Here is a 10,045-nt window from a genome sequence, read left to right as displayed (position 1 = left end):
TCTTATACATGGTCCATGAAGTCCAGCCTGGCCTCTAAACTTTCTGTATAGCAGAGGTTGAACTCCTGATCCTCCTGCCTCTCCACCTCAGCACTGGGATCACGGGTGAGTTCCAGGTCAACAGTATGGGACTTGGCACCGAGGGGTCTCCCAACTCAGTGCATGCTAGACAAGCCCTATTAACTGAGCTACATCCTCAGTCCAACAATCACATTCTGTTTTTGCAAGCGTAAAAACCAGTCAGCAAAGACACACGCGCTGGGCAACTCCTCCATCTCTGTGCGAACCAGAGCAGGCCAGTCTGGCAGACAGAGGTGGGTTGGTGGTGACCAGGTACCCAGGGAGCAGGAGGCTGGGGAGTGTTCAGAGGGTACAAAGTTCCTTTGGGAAACATTCCAAGGCAGATTGTTAGGGAAGTTTGTACAGCTTTGTGAATATATTAAAACCCATTAAATCATGCATTTTAATGGGTGGCTTTTATGGTATCTAAATTATAGCTTCATAAAGTTTGTTTTAGAAAGAGAGAGAAAAAAACAACATAAACAAGCATTCACTTAATGCACATCAGAGACCAGCTGCCTTCCAAAGAGGGAGCTAGAAGCTGGCGTTTGTCACCTGCTGAGAGGTATCTGTGCCTCACAGGGATTCTTTCTAGAAGAAGTGAAAAATTTCAAAGTCCAGGGACATCCATCGGCTTACCCCAGGTTCCTAGGTTCAAGGTCATTTAATTCCAGGCCTGTGAGCCTGCTAGGAATTCATCTCACTAATGACTGGATAAGAAACTAGTACCAGCTGGGGTTGGTAGTCCATGCATTCAGTCCCAGCACTTGGGAGGCAGAGGCAGGTGGATCGCTGTGAGTTTGAGGCCAGCCTGGGCCACAGAGTATGTTTCGGAACAGCCAGGGCTACACAGAGAAGCCCTGTCTCAGAAAAACAAAAATAATCAAGTAAACAAATGAATAAAGTGAAAGAGGAACTATGGCCGAAGAACTCAGGCCCAGCAAATAGTCCTTTGGCCAGCAGGTGGCAGAGCCGAGACCACCAGGTCCCTCTCGTTCCAGGCACAGACACTGACCATTGCCCCAGATGTTCCTTCTCAGCACAGGGAAGGGACCCTAGTCTAGAGCCTAGGACCCTTACCAGACCTGCCACCAGAAGGAAGCCACAGGGCTAGCAATGGTGCTCCCACTGGGAAGGGCTGGCACAAAAGAGGAGGCTGAGAGTCAGGAGCCCTTCACCTTTTGTGCTAGGCCATAGCCTGCTTCAGTTCCAGGCTGCAGAAGACAGGCAGAGGTCTCCAGGCTGCCCTTTCAGGCCTGACAATAAGACACTGGTCCGGCTTTGGGAGGATCCGTCAGGGAGATTGAAAGAAACCTGTTTGATGGCCCAGAGGCCAGTGAGAGAACAACACTGGGATCCTGTCACCTTGGCCACCATACCAGATGCCATCCCACAAGAGTACAGGGGTGGCTTTTGAAGGTTGAGCAAAGGTAGGCTCGTGCAAGCAGTTCTGTTTGTTGACAAGGTCCCTGTCCAGGTTGAGGCTCTGGGTCCTGGTAAGTGACGCTGGGAGCCCGAGATGTCCAGGATTGACCAGTTTGGTCCAGACCAGTTTGGTCCAGACTGGTTTGGTCCAGTTGGAGTTTTCTGGTCTAAACCCATCCCCTGTGGCTGGCACGGGGCCCCTGCCCCCATGTCCCATTATTAATAGAACAGTCTACTTCTAAGGGTGAACTCAGATTTAGCCACACAGTGGACAGGGGCCAGGGCTGTCTGTCTGAAGGGTTGGAGAAGAGGGAGCCAGGGGCTTTATGACTCATATGACAGTTGGACCCCTATTATGTGAAGTGGAGCTGGGCGCTATTAGCTGATAGGAGATAAAATTTACATTTTGAATTAACTGGGATCATCAACATGCTTCTTCCTGACCCCGGGAAATTAAACATCAAGTCAAAGGGAGTTGTGGGCAGGAGAGACAGGGGAGCAGCCAAGCATGCCAGACTGGCTTTTTCTTCTTACTGGTTCTTTTCTCAACAGGCTGCAGGAGATGAGAGGACTCTGTCGCAAAGTCAGCCGCAGAGAGACATGGGAAGGAAAGATCGTCATTGTCTTTTTCTCCCCCACTTGGGCAGAAGCACAATAAATCTACAGGGCTGAATTAAATTCTGATCTGTCCGATTTCCCCCGTCACACCCTTCCTTAATAATGGTTATTTATCGAGCACTTATTGTATGTCAAGCACTTAGCTAAGCACTTTATAGATAAAGCAGAAGTGAGTTTGTCTTCTTGATGCATCTTCACTTCCTGCTGGGGAGGGAGTGTGATGGGAAAAGTGGAGAGAGAGTTTTATGAAGCTCAGAGTTATGTTAGAAAGTGTGGCTCATCTTCGGGCACTTGGGAACCTGTGGCCCCAAACCCCCCGTCACAACACTGCAGAATGACAGTCTCAGGACCTGTGGACAAGCCTTCATTCAGGCATACCAATTCCCTGGCAACCTTGGATAGTGTCCCCACAATGTTCTGAGCCTGAGGAGAACTTGAAAGCTACAGCTGGAGTTGAGGCAGAGAGTGGAGAAGGGAACTACACCCTCCTCTGGTCTCTTGGTGAGGATCTTCCTTCTTGGAAAAGACCAAGGTCCAATGGCCTTCTAACTCTCTGTAGAACAGACATGCGGTGTCACTCAATCTCCCAACAGCTCCACAGGGTGGGGACCCTTTGGCTTTGTGGATGAATGGTCTCCCAGGACCTGGGTCATAATCCAAGTCATCCCTGTGCCTTCGTTGCCCACTGTGTCAGATGTGAGTAGAGCTTGATGTTTCCCGTGTATGGTGTCAGCACAAGAGGCATTGACCCCTCTTGTGTATTGGGGATACTGTTTGTACAACCATGGAGAACAGGGCAGATGATGAGAGTCCCAGCATCTCTCAGGGCTGATAGAGGCTGGGGGAGCACTGGCTACCAAGGAGTGAAGGCACCTGTGCTGTCCCTTGTCAGTCATGCTTCTCTGCAGTGGCAGGTGGCCAGGATCGATCCATCACTTTCCAATGAATAGTCAGCGAATGTCCTCTGACTGCCTGGCACTTAGAGTCAGCCCAAGTACTTAAATGAGCTTATGGGGATTGGCTTTCCTAATGAATGGATCCCATGGGAAGATTTCTCCTTCTCTAGGGGTCATTGACAAAGTTCTTGAAGTCCCCACATTTCGAGAGTAACTATGTGTGTGTGTGTGTGTGTGTGTGTGTGTGTGTGTCTGTGTAAGATTCACAGGTTCTCATTTCTGTTGCACTCACAACTGTTTGGTTACCTCTGGGCCACACCCCAGAGTATGCAATTTAGCCTATGCAGCTGAAAGCAGGTGTCTCTGGGATGTGCCTTTTCAATTTATCTATCCACTCACCCACCCATTCATTCCTTCACTCACCCATCTATCTACATAGCCACTAATTTACCATCCACATATTCTTCCACCCACCCATCCACCCACCCATCCATCCATCCATCCATCCATCCATCCATCCATCCATCTACTCATCCATCCACCCACCTATTTATCCACCCATTCACCATCCACCCATTCATCTATTCTTCTACCAATTCACCCATTTACCTGTCCATTCATGCATGCATGCATCCATTCACTCATCCATCTATACATACACACATAAATATACTCATCCATCCATCCATCATCCATCCATCCAACATTCATCCATCCATCCATCATCCATCCATCCATCCATCCACCCATCCATCAATCTTTCATTCACACCTACCTATTCATCCACCTATTCACTAATCAATATGCTCAAATACTCATCCATCTATTCCTCCTACCCACCCATCCACTGATCTATCCATCCATCAACCTAACCACCTAACCATTCATTCATCTGCCCATTCACATAGCCGTCCACCCACACATTTATCACCTGCCTGCCCATATGTCCATCAACTCATGCATCTACCTACCCCTCAATCTACCTATTCAGACAAACAGCTTTCCTTTCCCCCTTTCTTCTTTCACTCTCTCCATCCTGCCTGTTGACTAGTTTCTTTCCCTTCTATTCTGCTACCTATGTTGATGTTCTCTAACCATCTATGCCTCTAGATGCTCTACATCACCCGTGCCTTTCGCCTTCTTGCCTTCTGTCTCTAGTCACTGTTCTATCTCCCTCCAAGGACCAATTGTAGCCCCTGTGCCTGTCCTCACCCCACCTTTCACCTTATCACTAAGACAGCAACTGAACCATCCTGACTCTCCCATGTGCCATCAGTCCATCTGTCACCTCTAAAGCAAACAGGCACACAGGGAGCCCGGAAAGAGCTGTGAGCTGTGAGGAGCACTCTTGAGTAGTCCATGGGATGATGTGGAATCCTAAGATGTTGATGCGTGGAACACAGCATCAGGGTTTGAGGCATGATGGAGAAGAAATGGAAGAGAAGCACAGGGGAGATGCTGCATCAATGGCTGTATGTTGGATGGATGGAGGTCTTCGGGGACAGGAGAATTGTAGTGTGCCCAGCCTTACACAGGGGAAGTTGATGAGAAGCCACCTGACCTAGGCTGTATTTTGTTTGTTAGGAATCTAGGTTGGTGACCACAGTAGCCCTCCTCCTTAAACGCTTTTCTCAAACTGGGGGATAAAGCCAGTAGTGCCTGTGCATTCAGGCCCAGGCTTTTCCTCACGTTACTTCAAGTCTCATGTCCTCAGCGCTACTCTCCAGAGAACCTTGGCAGCCAGAAGTCAGAAGCCAACTGCTATCAGCATGACTAGTGGCTTGGTGGTCAAGCCAAGTCCCCATGGTCAATTTGTAATGGCCATTTTGGAACAAAGAGATGGAGAGAAACAGACACTTCCCGGCACTGGCCCCTGCCAGGCATGGAGTAGGCCTTTGATGGCTTCCCACATTAAGTGCCGGCCTGCTGTTAGGCAGAACTTTCCAGCACCTGACAAGTTCCAAGTTAATTTCCAGGGAGGAAATTAGATGAGAACCGGCTTTGAAAACACAGAGAATCTTGTGTTTAAAAACTTCGTTGCCAGGGAAACTCTTTCTCCAGTGCTTGCTTTGCCACCGAGTGATAAATTAAACCCTAACTGAAGGGTAATTAAGAGATTGGTGGGGTTGTGGAGAGACTGAGGCCAGGCAGCTGCAGGAGGGGACTGAGTCTTTAGGTGTCCCCTCATCTTGGAAACCAGGCCCCTGACTTCAGGGGCCTGAATGTCCTTCCAAGGGGAGGCAAGTTAGCAAACAGCTGGGTGCCGCATTCAGTGAAAGGCCAGGTACTCCTAGAGGGAACATAAAATGTCATCCTGTTACCCTGTGGGTTGGTGAACTCTGGGACATTGTGAGAGCTGAGGCTTGGACCCCTGAGGTCTGGCTATTGCTTGCACATCAGGCAGGGCCTGAAGCTACTTCGATTTACCAATCTGGGGGAACAAGACAATTTAACATGGAGAATGTGGTCCCAGTCAGATGAACAGTCTCTCTGTTCATCCATCTAACTGGCCACTGGAACATCCATCTACCTACAATCTATCTACCCACTAAGCCAGCCATCTTCTCACTTTCTGGCTCACTCGCCCATCTGTCTAGCTGTCTACATGGCCAACCACCTGCTGCCACTCTACCCCCACATGTGCAACTGGGATTGGCAGAATAATGGATGGATGGGTGGATGGATGGATACATGGGTGGATGAATAGATGGATGGATGGATAGAAGGATTAGGCAATAAATAAATGGACATCTAGGTAGAGAAACAGATGAAGGGGCTGGTGAATAGATGGATGGATGGACAGAGAGACTAATGGGTGGATAGACTGGTGAATGGATGCATGGATGGACAGATAGATGGGTGCAAGGGTAGATGGACAGATGGATGGATGGATGGAAGGGTAGATGGATAGGTGGGTGGATGAATAGATGGATGGGTAGGTAGATGGGTGGGTGGATAGATGGATGGATGAATTGATGGATGGAAGGGTAGGTGGATCGATAGATGGATGGATGAATGGATGAGTAGGTGGATGGATGGATGGGTAGGTGGATGGCTGGGTTAATGGATGGATGGGTAGGTGGATGGATGGATAGATGGATGGAAGGGTAGGTGGATGGGTGGATGGATGGATGAATGAATGGAAGGGTGGATAGATGGATGGGTAGGAAGGTGGATGGATGGAAGGATGGGTGGACAGGTGGGTAGATATTGGGCTGCCTGGTGTGATGACTGGTGGTTAGTGGATGATGGGTGGGTATGGGATGAGTGCCCATGGCTACCTCCATTTAACTCTCTAGTGATATTCCAAAGCTAACAGCTTTCTTAGAGGCCTCTGTTCCCTGTAGATTTTTCCAACCACTTTGTCCTTTCAACACCGTTACTTGGATGCTATATCTATCCCCTTCCAATAGATAAATCTGCAAAGTATCTCTCTCAGAGTCAGCTGAGAGGAAGGGTTGGACTGTCACCGTCATCTCCAGTGCAGGAAGGGAGTAGTGCCAGGCTTCATGACCCTCTCCACCTGTCTGTCTGTGCTTCTGCTCCTAAGTGAGACTCACAGAGGGTGTGGAAAGCACCATCCCAGGTTGCCCTGGGCCCATCCCCCAGCCTGCACACAGCTGGCCTTCCCTTCCATGCGGTACACATGACCAGTGCCAGCGTGGTTAGCAGAAGTAAAAGTCCAGGTCAGGAACCTCCGATGCTGAGACTTTGTCCCGTGTGACATTTGCCCTATTTCTATCCCTTTTCAGGGAATGCTCACTGGATTTCACCATCCTTCACCTCCATCCAAGGTCCCCTGCTCTCATACCAAATCTATGGCTTGGAGATACTTGGGTCTTGTCTCCAGGGTTATCTAGAGTGAGGGTCTATATGCTCAGCCAACTCAGGGTACTTCTTCAAACAGCCCAAATCAGTGTTCCAGCTGGAACAGGGCTTGTGGATCTTTTTATATTTTTTTAAGAATTATTTATTTCATGTGTATGTGTGTGTACATTGTAGCTGTCTTCAACACACCAGAAGAGGGCATCTGGATCCCATTACAGATAGTTGTGAGCCACCATGTGGTTGCTGGGATTTGAACTAAGGACCTCTGGAAGGGCAGTAAGAGCAGTTGGTGCTCTTAACCGCTGAGCCATCTCTCCAGTCCCGGGCTTGTGGATCTAGAGAGACTGAGGAGACTGAGGCTCATAGTGGTGAGGGTGGGCCTTGAGGAAGGGTTGGTGACTTGCAGGGTTGGGAAGCTCTCCTAAGTTTGTCTTTCGAACCCTCCTCACAGGCAAAACCTGGGGATCAATGCTCAGGGCAACGGTGACTCTAGGGGTGTCTCCTTATTCCCCTCTCAGGGCCCTGAGACATATGTGAGAGCCCAGCATGGAGGACACTTAAAACAGGCTGTTCCCCGAAAGTCCACAGAAACTACTAGGGGGACCTCCTGCCTCTTTCAGGCTGGACCAGTGTTGGTGACTAGGCACAGGATAGCCCATCCTATCCCATCTGAATGGTAGGTGAAGGGGCTCTGGGACCAGGTGGCCCAGGATTTGATGGACAAATTTTCTATGGGGTCCCTTTCCAAGGGCTGGACTCCATTAGTGTTCCCGAGTGGGTTCTCAAGCCCAGAAGTAAAGCCAAGTTCACATGTATGTCCTAGGCAAACCCCACAACCTCCCAGCCCATGGAGGGCTGCCCAGAGCCAGGATTTCTCAGAGACCTTTCCCACAGACTCTGGGCATTTGTTTCTACATTATACTGATCTCTCCAAGGCCCCCTTCATGTTGACAGCAAAGCTAACCTGTGTTCTGGTGCCCAGATACGCAGAGGGAACTGGGTTATGCATCCCCCCCTCCTCCCTTCCATCAGGGAAACTGAGTCTCAGAGTTTGAGCAAGGTAGGCCTCAGGGCTCGTGACTTGCTCTCACTTGAAATAAACAACTAGGGAGAGTCATCCAAGGTCGCCAGAGCCGCCACTGCAGCAAGACACCACAGTGTTGTGACTTCTGGTCAGACCCTCTTCCGACACGACACGCCGCGGGGGAGGGCGGCGGGCTGAGGGCTGAGGCGGGCAGGGCGGCAGGCTGAGGGCCGGAGGGGCCTCTTTAATTCATGAGCTGCTGGCAGAGGCCCCGTCTGGGGGAAGATTGATGGCCGGCTGGAGGGAGAGGTGGGTGGACTCATAAAGCTGTCGGCAGCGACCATAAATCAGATGAATATTCAAGATGCGGCTTCGCCTCCAAGCAATTCCCCAGCCCTGCCGAGGCAAGATGGATCACTGCACCAGTGGCGCGGTGGCCTCAGAAACCCTCGGCTCCCCCCTCCCCGGAGTGAGGTACTTTGGACACCCAGAACTTCTGTTTCTGCCTAGAAACTCAGGCCTCCGCGGGGAGGATGAGCCAATTGCAGACCCCAGACCAAGGCGGGTCCCCTGGGAAGATACTTGAGACAGCACAATCCATCCCTGTAAGACACAAATATCAACCACAAAGGATTGGGTAGGGTGAGGGGTGAGGGTAGGCAACAGAGAGCAGCTCCCTCTCAGATCCAGTCTAGAACATTCCATCAGGTCCCCTGGAAGTGACCCCGACATCTCAAAGCCAAGCAGTGGGCTTTCATGTTCTGGAAAGTGGACTCTCATGGGGCTGGCACCGCGGGGCGAGCTCTACTCCCACCCCACTCCCTCTCCACTCCCCAAACCGCCAAGTTACCCAGCTCCCTACATGTGACCACCCTGAGTGACCCTTCTCCTCCTCCTCATGGCCACCTGGCTATGTCTCTTTGGGCTTGTTTGGGTAAAGGCTAATGAGAGCTTGGGTTAGTCTTTCTAGAATGTTCTCTTGAGTCAATAAATCTAAATGAGATGCCAGGATGCAGGTTATGAGGAACTTTTGGGCAGAGCTCCTACCTATAGCCTCTAGAAGCCAAGGGGCCTCTGTTCACATCCTCAGGAATTGCAGTTGCTAGCTATTTTCATGACCGGTGGTCAGTGGTATCTCGAGGGAGAGCTATGTACTGTACAGATCTCACAAGGCCTCCTGGGTCCTGAGGCTGGCTCAGAATGAGCTCCGTGGGGCTGCAGCTGGGCCTGGGGCTGTGGAGGCTGAGACTCAGACAGACCCTCTAAAGAGCCTTCTGTGCCTGTCACTACACAGGGAGCAATTCCTCCTCCCACCAGCCAAAGGACTGTGTGACCAGCACTGGCTGCCTCTCTGTTGTTGTCCTAGACCATTATCCTCTCTGCTAGCCCTTTGCTGAACACTGGCTAGAAGTCTTCTACCTCAGGGCCTTTGCACTTGCTATTTCTGCTGCTTGGACTCCATCCATCTGAACGTAGATGTATGCCCCTTGACCTTGGCGGCAGCCAGCCTACATGGGTTGGGTGCTGGGAGTATTGCCGTGGTGATCCCTTCATGACTCCCAAGCATGGACATCAAGAACTAGACTGAACTGAGTATGCCACTTGCTCTAGGGCACAGCTGGGGACAGGAATGAAGCCTGCCTCAGCTGCAGTCTGTGGACTCATGCCCCCTTTGGAGTGGCCCAGTGTCTGCCCAGTGAGAAAGCTTCTGGTCTGGGTCAAGGGGATGTGAGTTGCAATGTTCACGCCTAGGGTGTCACATCCTTCTAGCTGGGCAAAAAGAAAGTGCTGTCCCTGTCCTGCTGGGCCCACTTCCCATTTGCAGGGCTTTTTTCCCAACACTGGGCTCCTTGCTTCCGTGGCACAAGCCATCCTAGAGTGATAGTGCACAGTGGGCCTTGCCCCAGTGAGGAAAGAATCAAATGTACATCACCATGGCAACCAGCTGTCAACCCAGGGGCTTAGCAACCAGGGACAGGGCCCCTTCCCCAGGCAGCTGTCTTCTCTCCCCCAAGCCAAGGATGCTAATATGCCTATTAACAGGGCAGGGACTGTTACCAGGGAGACTCCTGTGGGCCCTGACAGCAGTTCTAATTTCTCTTGCAAACACTGAAGGCATAAACCCCCTAAAAACCCCCTCTAAAGCTGTTTCCCCCTGCTTTTTCCCCCCCACAGAAGCAAAAGTTTCTTGTTC

This window comes from Micromys minutus (assembly GCF_963924665.1).
Source record: "Micromys minutus genome assembly, chromosome: 11".
Classification (NCBI taxonomy): domain Eukaryota; kingdom Metazoa; phylum Chordata; class Mammalia; order Rodentia; family Muridae; genus Micromys; species Micromys minutus.
The sequence above is the reverse complement of the archived record's forward strand: the minus strand, read 5'-3'. Positions refer to the sequence as shown.